A 10,390-nucleotide genomic window follows, 5' to 3' on the forward strand; every position below is an offset into this window, starting at 1 on the left:
CTTTCTCCTTTCTAAACATAAAAAAGAAATATAAAAGATAGAAAAACACCAAGTCCAGTTTATGCTGTCCATCTAGTTGTGGATGTTCAGCTTTCTATTGGAGCATGGCTCATCTATCAGGGATACATCCTCGAAGAAAAAGCACTCTGGCTTTCCTAGTAGTAGTCAGTTGCCAGTAGGTCCTCAGCTAGGGCTGGGGCTTTGTGATGCCTCCTCATCCTTGAAGTTTCTATCAGCTAATCAGCCTTATAGAAGGTTCAGTGCAAAGTGCAGCTTCTTTCTGGAAACTCTTATTCACACAGGTGACTTACTCAAAATGATACATACAAAATGATTCATACAAAATGTAGCCCCAGACTCCAGGCTTGCATCCTGCTTCTAGTTATCCTACAGGTCAGGTGGGAAGTCACTGCTTTTCAGCAAATGCTTCAAATATTGGTTCTATATTTATTTACTAAAGTGTGTCTTGATTGGATTTTATCCAATTTATGGAAACTTTATATAAATCTGCTATAAATATTGATGTGCATTTTGTCTGCTCCTTTGAGTGGATACCTATGGTCAAGATGGCCAGTGTATGCAGGAGTGTATGTTTAGCTGTGGAACTGTCAAACTGACTGCCAAAATTCTACCATTTAAAGAGACATCAGAGAATGAACATATTAGCTGCTGTACATCCTTTGAAAGACATAAAATTATTATCATTGTTCTAAAATTTGGCTGGTTTGCATGTATAGTTATAACAACTGCTCCTTTGAATTCACCCTTCATAGTCCATACACCTTTCCCATCCTCCAAATCATTGGCTACAGATAAGGGCTACCAAGATTTTGTAAGGACCAATATTACAATTCCAGCCCAGACTGCTACGCAGGCCACAGAACCAGCAGAAGCAAGTCTCTTCTCTCCTTAGTCTTAACAGAGGCTGACAGGCTGACAGCCATCCTACCTAGAGCCTGCCATTGAGTCTGTAGCTTCCTGACAGACTCCCTATGTGCCTGCATTTCTCAAGTGAGATTGCCAGTCTTAGAACATCAAAGGACTGCCAGTCCCTATCTCTTCCCTGCCACCAGCTGGATTGTCAGAGTCAGGATGATTGAGCTGCTTGTGCTAAAACTGTCTCTCTACTCAAGAGAACTAAAGGAGAGGAATGTACTCCTGAGGAGCCTGAACTCATCAAAGTTCCTGGCATGTTGTAACCTGTGTGCCCATGGCATGAATAACCATTCATATAAACTTTTCAACTGCATCAATCCATCTCAAACAACTCATCTATACAACAATCTCTCCTAAACAATTCACCTAAGACCTTTCACCCACCCCACTTAGACTGAAGCCCCACTGTCTTTCCGTAAAAGCCTTATATGCTCATCTTTCCTCCAAGATGGAAATCTGAGGAGCTAGTCACTCTTTTATTTTGGGTGAGGGGGAGGCAATGAATCTACCTAGATTTTTTCGTCAACTCTTATATCTTGAAATATGATCCTTTGAAAGGTGGTAAGAAGCTGATAATTTTGATCTTGGGAATTTAAAGTCCTCATTTATCAAATCAGGATCAATTCGCTAAAAGTTAAATGTTATTACTAGGATGGAATTGAGACAGGCTTTAATTATAGTTATATACTAAAGGACAAACAGAAACAACAGACAAACTTTTAGACATATGCCAAAGAGTAGACTGGGTGTATTTTGACAATACTTAAGAAGTACTTAGTTTTATCCCTCACACAGGAATATGTGCATCTCACTTCATGTTAAACAGTACATTTTGCAGTGCCATTTGTACTGCCTGAGACTGACCGGTTATAGTGAGGTTTCTCGCATGAGTCATTTGGAATGAGGCTCTAGTCATTTGTAGAAGACATCATATGTCATTTAGTCACATGACTAACTGTCAAGGTCAGATTGTTAAAGCATTTTTTTTTTTTTTTTGGCCTTTTGTCTCTATATTATTATCACAGTATCTGAAGGTTTTATCCTTTTGCTTCATGTATTATTCTTTCTAGTGTTTTTTTTTTTTTTCAGTAGAGAACTTAGCATATTACTCATGGTTAAGGCATAGATGGTCTGCTTTGTGCCATTTCACAATGATGTCACAGTTACCCGAATAGCAATAAATTGACAAGCTAAATCAATTTTGGTGCCACCCAATTTACCACCCAACCACTGTTTTTCTTAAAAGTGTGACTGCTGGCATCCACAAGTTCTTTTATTTCAGTGTTAATTACTGGTGTTAGCTCATAGATAACAAATTACATTTCACACGCAAATGCATGGTTGTGTATGGTACAGAATGGCCACAGAATTGTTAAAGAGGCCACAAGTTCAAGGATATGGAAGGCAGGGCAGAGAGCTGATACAGTTGCAAAGAGTTATTGGAGCTAATTATATATTAACAAGCATGACAACATAATATTATGGAAAAACCTTTTACACTCAAAAAGACTGGAAGTTTTGCTGGACCTCATAACTAACTAAGATACCTAAGACTGCTAGCCTATTGTGTATTCACCCTGTTCCTTTAACCTGCTTTTAAGAGAACAATATAACGACAAGCCAACCTTGTATTGGATTTTACATATAATCAACTTTTCCTGCATAAAATAATGCATATCTGTAATCATGAACTACGTATTCTATGTGTTGTGGTCTCTCCATCCTCTCTGCCTCCATCTCCAGTGTATCATCCAGACATTCTCCTCCAACCTTCCTTTCTACTCATCCTGTTATCTCAGCCCCTGAATCCAGCATGCGTTTTTGGGGAATCTGCCAGCCCAGCCTGCCATAGAAGCAAGTAGACCAGTAAAACAGGTAGGCAAACTTCATATCTTCACCCTCACAACCTCCAAACAACCCAGCTTACACTCCACAAACAGACAACAAGGCCTTGTTGCTGAAGACAACACGTATACAACATGGGGAAGTTGAGCTGGTACTTACTCCATCCCTATTGCCTAGCCTCTTTGGTACAAAAATGTACTCTGGAAGCCACCAAAGGAGAAGCATTGAGACAAATCCAACTATAAACTCTCTGACCTACAATGATGCTCTGCCTGCAAGATATGCTAGGGTAACAGTAGTGTAACACTTGTAGAGTAACCAACCAATTTCTGATTTGATGTAAGGTTCACTCCATGAGATAAAATCCACACCCAACACTGCTTGAGTTATTAAAAACCTTAGGCTAGAATGTCCAGAGACCTATGGTAAGACCAAGTACTGCTGAACTTAAGAAAAAAAAAACCTTCTGATGATATTCTGCTATATGCATAATCAGCGCCTTGCACAGGCCTTCTCAGAGAAGCTCCCTCCTGAAGCATATGAGAACAAATACAGAGACCCACAGCCAGCCATTGCGTAGACATCTTGGAACAGTCAGCCACAAATGTGATATCTCCATCAAATTCTTCCCCTCAAAGATCAGGGAACCCTGCAGAAGAGGATATGAAAATAGTGTGAGAGCCAGTGAGGATGGAGCAAATCCAGAGATACAAAGGCCTCTAAATCAACAAGGTAGACTTACATGTGAGCTCACAAAGACATGAGCCACCATCCACATGGCCTTTTCCAGTCTGTACTACATGGAATCCTGGAGCTGAATGAAGTAGATGCATGGCCTCATTTCTAATGCAGATCCATCTCTGGTTGATACTTGTAAATTAAAAATTAGTTTTCTCTAAAGGTGTCTCACTGTGGGAAACAAGCCACTCTTAAGGGCTAACATAAAAGAAAATGAACAGCATCTTTGGAGGTTTCTAGTCTCATAATGTCATGCTAGAGCTTTTTAAATCTTATTTTTATTATATGTACACATACATATATATGCATATATATACACATACATACAAATATATATATTTATATGAATTTATTTATATGTATATATGTATCTTTACAAATAATATTTTTATAAATATATATGATTTAAAAGTATATATATATATATACTTATATATATATATTTAACCCTCCAGTATTCTTTGTGTATATATTATAGCTTCCAGTTTAGTGCTTTAATGGGATTCTTGAGTGTGCAAATGAGTGGCTCTCAGGTGCCTTTTCATGGGCTACTTTACTTCTGTTTATTTTTTTCTACTTTGGTTTATTGTTTTCTTTGTTTTATGTTACTATATTTTGTTATTGTCCATTAGAAGTCCATTTTTTTTTCTAATGAGACACAGACGGGAGTGGATCTGGATGGAGCAGAATGTGTGAAGAAACTGGGAGGAAAGGCAAAGCATAATCACGATATATTATGTTAAAAAAGCTATTTTCAATAAAATAAAAAAGGAGGAAAATTAGTATTTCAAAACTAGAAACAGATGAGAGGTTCACTCTCACAAGTCTTCCAGAAGTAGATCAGTCATTGATGATGGGTTTCTACAGTCCAGTGTTCTGTTGGCTTTTAGACCTGGTAGGCAGATGCTGGCTGTACTTTCATAGATGCAATTTTCTCTTCAGGTGTGTTTGTGGGGGATGCAATTTTCTCTTCAGGTGTGTTTGTGTGTGTGTGGGGGGGGGTGTGGGTAGGTGGTAGCAGTTGTGTGACCACAGCTCAATGACATATTCAAAAGTGATGCTGTGTATGTTTTATACATTTCACTTCAAAATGGATAAGAAGTAGTTTACTCTGGACCCAAATATAAGTGACCATGACCTGTGGACAGATGTTTAGGTTACCCTAAATTTCATGTTCCATTAAGGTAACAATCTCATAAACTTCCTTTAGTAAAACAACAAATAAAAGTTGTAAATCAAAACACCTTTACAATACATTAGTGGGCACATCATATACGTGCATTACATCAAGATACAGAAAGCTCATCAATAGGCCTCGGGTGCTATTTGATCCCATTCTTAGTCCTTTGATTAGTGGACAATAAAGTTTTGTTAAGATAATGCAGTCTAAATATTTGTATCTATTTATCGGGATGTTGGGTCCAGCTCATCACAGGATGCTGGGTCATACACAGTGGGGATCAGCCATGGCTCTTCAGAAGGCTAAAGATCACTTGAGATAGTTCATAGTTAAACTCTGGACTTATTACATTTCAATCTTTCATGTGAGTTTTAATTGTTCAATCTGCCTTTGCAGACATGGCTTCTTTCCATGAGCTCCTATTCAAACAAACATTTAACTGTAATATCTAACATTTAACTGTAACTCTAACATTTAACTGTAACTCTAACTGTAACTCTAACTTTTAACTGTAATATCTACAGTATTTTATTTTGCTGAATATTTATTTTATTTGCTTGGTGTTACAACAAACCCAAACTGGAACTGTCACTTTTTGTTAAACAAGTTTGTTTCTTGAATTTACTGCTGATTAAACAAAACTAAGTACCAAATGAAGCTAGTCTTTCCATATGAGCTAATCTTCAAGCTCATGAGAGTAGATTATCATGAACTACCAGAATAGCTTGAGGTGACAGGATTCATCAATATTGTGATCTTTTTATTTGTGAAGGTTTCTACCCTACTTCCTTATCACTGTTCCCAACCTTGACTGTCTAGCACACTTATTTCCCAGAGACTTCCTATGTTATGGTTTGCTTCTGTTTGAATAAAACCAGAGAAATGTGTGACTAGTGTCTCTATTTCTTTCTTTAATTATGTATTTCCTTGTTTAGGATATATGGAATACCTTTATGGATTTCCTCCTGGTGTAATTGATTCTTAAAGATTATGGGTCAGTGTGGTTGTACTCCTAAGAAGATATCTAGACAAAGAAATTAGAAAAGGACATTTTAAGTATACTCAAGAGGGACTTTGGTATTATATTGTGGATGTGCAAATCATTTTGAGAATCATGATTAAATTACCATTGACTCTCTAACTATTTAGACGTGCATCATGTACTCTGTTCTCCTTCTTACTCAGCCCTTTGAGGATACTGTGTGAGTGGTCTGACTGTAAATTCCAACGTAACTAAGACAGAATGAAATTAGAAGTAGAAATACAGTGCTTTAGCTTCCATAAGTAAGGAAAGCCCCAGTGATGACTGTTTCATACAAGGAGGACTGGGGCAAACTAGGCAGGAGGGAAAAGACTCACTTACTAAATTCATTACCCCAGTTGTGGGAACAGAAGCTGGTGGAACTGAAGGAATTGGGTGGGGTGGGGGAAATATTGTTCAAGCAAGAGAATGTGTTTCTTTCATTAATTGATTTATTTATTCACTTTACATCGAGATCCCAGCACCCCTGTGGAGAATGTATATTAACATCTTTTATATGACTTTTGAATGCCAGATGGCATAAAGATTGAGTCTTTAAGGCTTTCATGTGTATATCTCTGTCATTGGGTTCAATTTGTTCCCTTGGGCTTTATCAAGTTCAAATTGTGTATCTCTCAGAGAAGATATAAAAAACAAAACAAACAAAAGGAAAAAAAATCACTTTTCTTTCTGATACATCTTCATATATCTCTCCAATGATAGTCTAGACTTCCTGGGTGAAGTAAACCATTTTTAAAGAGAAAAAGTTCTCAGTTTGGCATTTAAATTGCCTTTTGACTTATATAAACCTCTCTGACTTATTGATTCATTATGTATATATTAAATATATAAATGAATCAATATATTCATTTTATACAGACACACACACATATGACATTTATTATATAGAGTAATAGCTTTGAATATGTTGTGTTGTCAGAGGATACATTGCATAGACACATGTATCAGTGGAAGTAAGGAAGAACTCTGGGATAGATATACTTGACATATTCAAGTGATTTTAACAAAGCCGTTACATGGAATAAAGACAACCTTTCAATACTGAACTACAGTAGTGAAGTATCCACAGTCAAAACCAAACTGGAATGGTTTACAAGATGTAGAAGGTACATCATGGATAGAAGTACATAAATGTACATTTTGTTGTTCTGTTTTCCATCATTTAGTTATCCCTGAAGTCAATATACTTTGTGAGATGATAATTACATCCCCTTTCTTTTCCTTCCTTCAAACCCTATCATGTATGCAACTCTGTTCTCCTTCAGATTCATTGCCTCTTTTCTCACTAATTGCTATTGCATGCATATATGTATATGCATATGTCCATACATACATATTTCTAAACATCAGCTTTTCAGTCCACATAGGGTTACTTGTATTTGTTTAAGAAAAACTTTTTGTTGTTTTTGTGTGAATTTCACATTATGCACCCCAATTCCAAGCACTTCCCCCTCTCCTTGTACTTACCCTCCACCTTTGCAATTTTCCCCCTCAATGGAGAAAAAACTCTCTTGGAGAAGCTATAGTATTTCCCAGTGTGTCCTACAGTACACCCTTTTGTCCAGACCTTTTTGCTTGCACATGTTCATTGTAATTGTTGCAGCCAGCAGCAACAGTGTTGAACCGGGTTCACCTGCAAGAGAGGCTGAGAATAGGGAAACGGGCAGGAAGAGATGAAGCCAAGACAAAGTTCTCTGATCAAGGCTCCAAGTTTAATAATTTGCCTTCACATATAAAGGGGAAGCCCCACCCCCCAGAGTCTCTTCTCGCTTCAGCCCAGGGGCTGGGCAAGGAAATATAGCAGTCTGGAAAGTGTCAAGGCTAGCTCAGCAGGCAGTCCATTCTTCTTAGCTCAAGTAGCAGGCTCCAAGGCGTCAAGGCTGGTAATGCAATGCCTCTCCTAGGTCCTACTGTTGCTTGGTCTATTGTGGTAAATGACTTTGCAGGCCTGCTCAGGCCTGGGGGAAGGGCACAGTAATGAGTCATTGGTCTGGTACACTACTAATACCTCACTGAGACTCTTCACAATATTCTGTGTTGCCCTGAGTCATGGCAATTCTGTAATTTTGGTTCTGTAAGACTGGTTTCTTCTCGCAATCTAGCAGTTCATGGAATAAATGTTGGGGTGGGCCAATTCAAAGCCCTGGACCAAGAGATGTCTAAGCTACAAGGGTAAGAGCTAACTCTGCCACTCTCATGCCCTTGGGGGCCAGCTCACTAGAAAGCCTAGCAACAGGGCCAGCTCAATCTTCTTGCTCAGGTGAGATCAGAACCCTCTCTCCCAAGTGTTGTAGCTAGTGGGGGACATGGCCAGTTCTCCCATTTTCATGACTCTGGTTCCAGCTCTCCTACCTGCCATAGGTAGTGAAGGATGAGTGAAGGATGACCCTCATCTCACCATCACACAGCAGACAAGAAGTAGAGCTGGATCTCCTAAGCTCATGCCATCAGGACCAGCTCACCCAAGCCCCACATGTCCAGAGCCAGCTCTACTGTACTGCCAAGGTTAGAGGCAGGGCCTGCGCTCCCAAGTGTTGCAGCAGGTTAGGGGGCAAGGCAAATTTTCCTCATGACCCCAGGGACAGCTCTCCAGCCTGATATAGGTGGAAAGGCAAGGGTTGTGTGGGACATCTCTCCTGTGGCCACAACGTTGTATGGAAGACAATGACGGGGTGAGCTTTTCCACACTCATCCTTGGGCTAGCTCATCAGCAACACCTGCAATTAAGGTCAGTTCTATTATCTTTTTTGGGCAATATGCACCTCCCACACTGCTTTCCTGAATACTGCAGCTAGCTAGGAACAGGATCAACTCTTCTGTTCTCATGTCCATAGGGCCAGCACTCCCCAGATGCCCAGATGAGAAGGGGGAAGTCCAGTTTTACACAGCTCTTAGTTATCAACATGCCCTCAGGCAGCAGCCCATTCCAGTGACATCTGCTGAGCCTTTGGTAGTAACAGTTCTTACTGCTGCAGGGCCATGGACCCAGACATTGCCCCTGGTGTAAGCACAGGCTAGGACCCCACCATGGTCCTAGGTGGCATCACTGTCTATTCACATCAGACCGTTCCTAAGTACCTTTGAGTCTCCAGTTCAACCTCTCTTCATTGTGTTCACATCCTTCTGTTTTTCTTTCTCCTCCATTTCCTCACCACTTACTTGCTTCTCTTTCTGAAATCCAGGGTCTCTGAGTACCTGGGGTCATCTTGGTAATGATCTCTGGAGTGCTATGCTCTGCTTATGCATTATGTCATCAAATAGGGCTCATTTCAGGCATGGTCTGCTGTACCTCAGGTCTGGGAGGCTCCCGACTGGTGGTCATCTCAAGCTAGATCCCAGTCTGAACCTCATGGTGCTGGTCTGCTGGTTGTCTCAGTAGCTTACTCTTTGTTTGAGTCTACCTGAATGGCACCATGCAAGAGTCATCTGTCTCAGGCTCACTCCTGCCCATGGTTTCCAGTCCCAGGTGGTGTTCTTCTAGTCTCCAGCTTAGTCCCTACCTTGGAAGCCTCTGCGATGCTGGACTGGTGGTTATCTCAGGCTAGCTTCCTGTCTGGGATCCCTGGTACATGGCTACTGGTTGTCTTAGGTCCAGGTTTTCAAGGAGTGGTAGGCTGCCAATCATTCAGATATCCATGGGTCAGAATTTTGAGTGTAGAGATAGCCTCTATCCTCTCTTCTACCTGTTGACACACACATGACACAGCAGCCACACCTCTAACACCTCTAGGGGCAATATAAATCTATATTTTAAAACAGAAACAAAACAAAGCAAAACAGTTTTCTCCTCATTGAATTATTTTGACATCCTTGTCAAAAATGATACATCTTTGGGGAAATGATTGATATGAAAATACATGAGTGGTTAACAGGATTTATATAGGTAGTAGGGACAGAAAGTTAACATTGCTTCATAATGACAATGCTCCAGCTTATTGATGGTGATGGAAACACTTCATGTCTTGACTTTATCAGCATTATAGTTCCTGGTTGTGATATTATATTTTGGTTTTTAACATTTTGGTACCCAGAAAAATTAGCTAAAGAGTAAGTGTGCCTGGGATCTAGCCATGTTGCTTTTTACAACTCTATGTGATTTTAAACTATCTTAAAATAGAAACTTTAACTAAAAATTATATAGTATAAGATTTCCTTCAGGGGTTAGTCAGAAGACAGAAGGCCTGGCCTCCAGGAGTGGCTAAGAGTGAGCTCCTCATGAGTGACTTGATGGGCTGCACTTCATGGTTGCTCAGAAAAGGAGCTGTCACCTCCCCAAAGTGGTCCTCCTAGTCCCCTGCTTCCCATATTTTTTGAGTAGAGATGTATAAAAGGCAGGGGTGATCTCCCAGTCAGAGCACACTTAGCTTCTTGCTACATTTTAAGCAAAGTGAAGATCACTGTGGTATCTTTGAAATATTTTCACATGTCAATTTCACAATAACTTCATTTCTAATTTCAAAATTTCACAATGGACAGCATTTTAAAAACTCAAAGTGAAAAATTTAAACAAAACAATTAAGATATTATATATCTGCTATTGTCACATTATGGTTATCTGTTAACCAGGTGAGTAATGAATGACATGTTTAATGTAGTAAAGATGTTGGAAATTATTGAAAACGAGTGACACATCTTATCTTTGTGTTTCA

General features: G+C 39.5%; 1 non-coding gene across 1 annotated transcript; it reads right to left on the minus strand.

Annotated features, from left to right (window-relative positions):
• Positions 1–9,346: 9,346 nt before the first annotated feature.
• LOC143438705 (small nucleolar RNA SNORA17) lies at positions 9,347–9,478 on the minus strand. The gene has a single exon (XR_013107403.1). It is a non-coding gene; the product is annotated as a small nucleolar RNA SNORA17 (small nucleolar RNA).
• Positions 9,479–10,390: the final 912 nt, after the last annotated feature.

The sequence above is a fragment of the Arvicanthis niloticus genome, chromosome 25, assembly GCF_011762505.2.
Source record: "Arvicanthis niloticus isolate mArvNil1 chromosome 25, mArvNil1.pat.X, whole genome shotgun sequence".
NCBI classification, from domain to species: Eukaryota; Metazoa; Chordata; class Mammalia; order Rodentia; family Muridae; genus Arvicanthis; species Arvicanthis niloticus.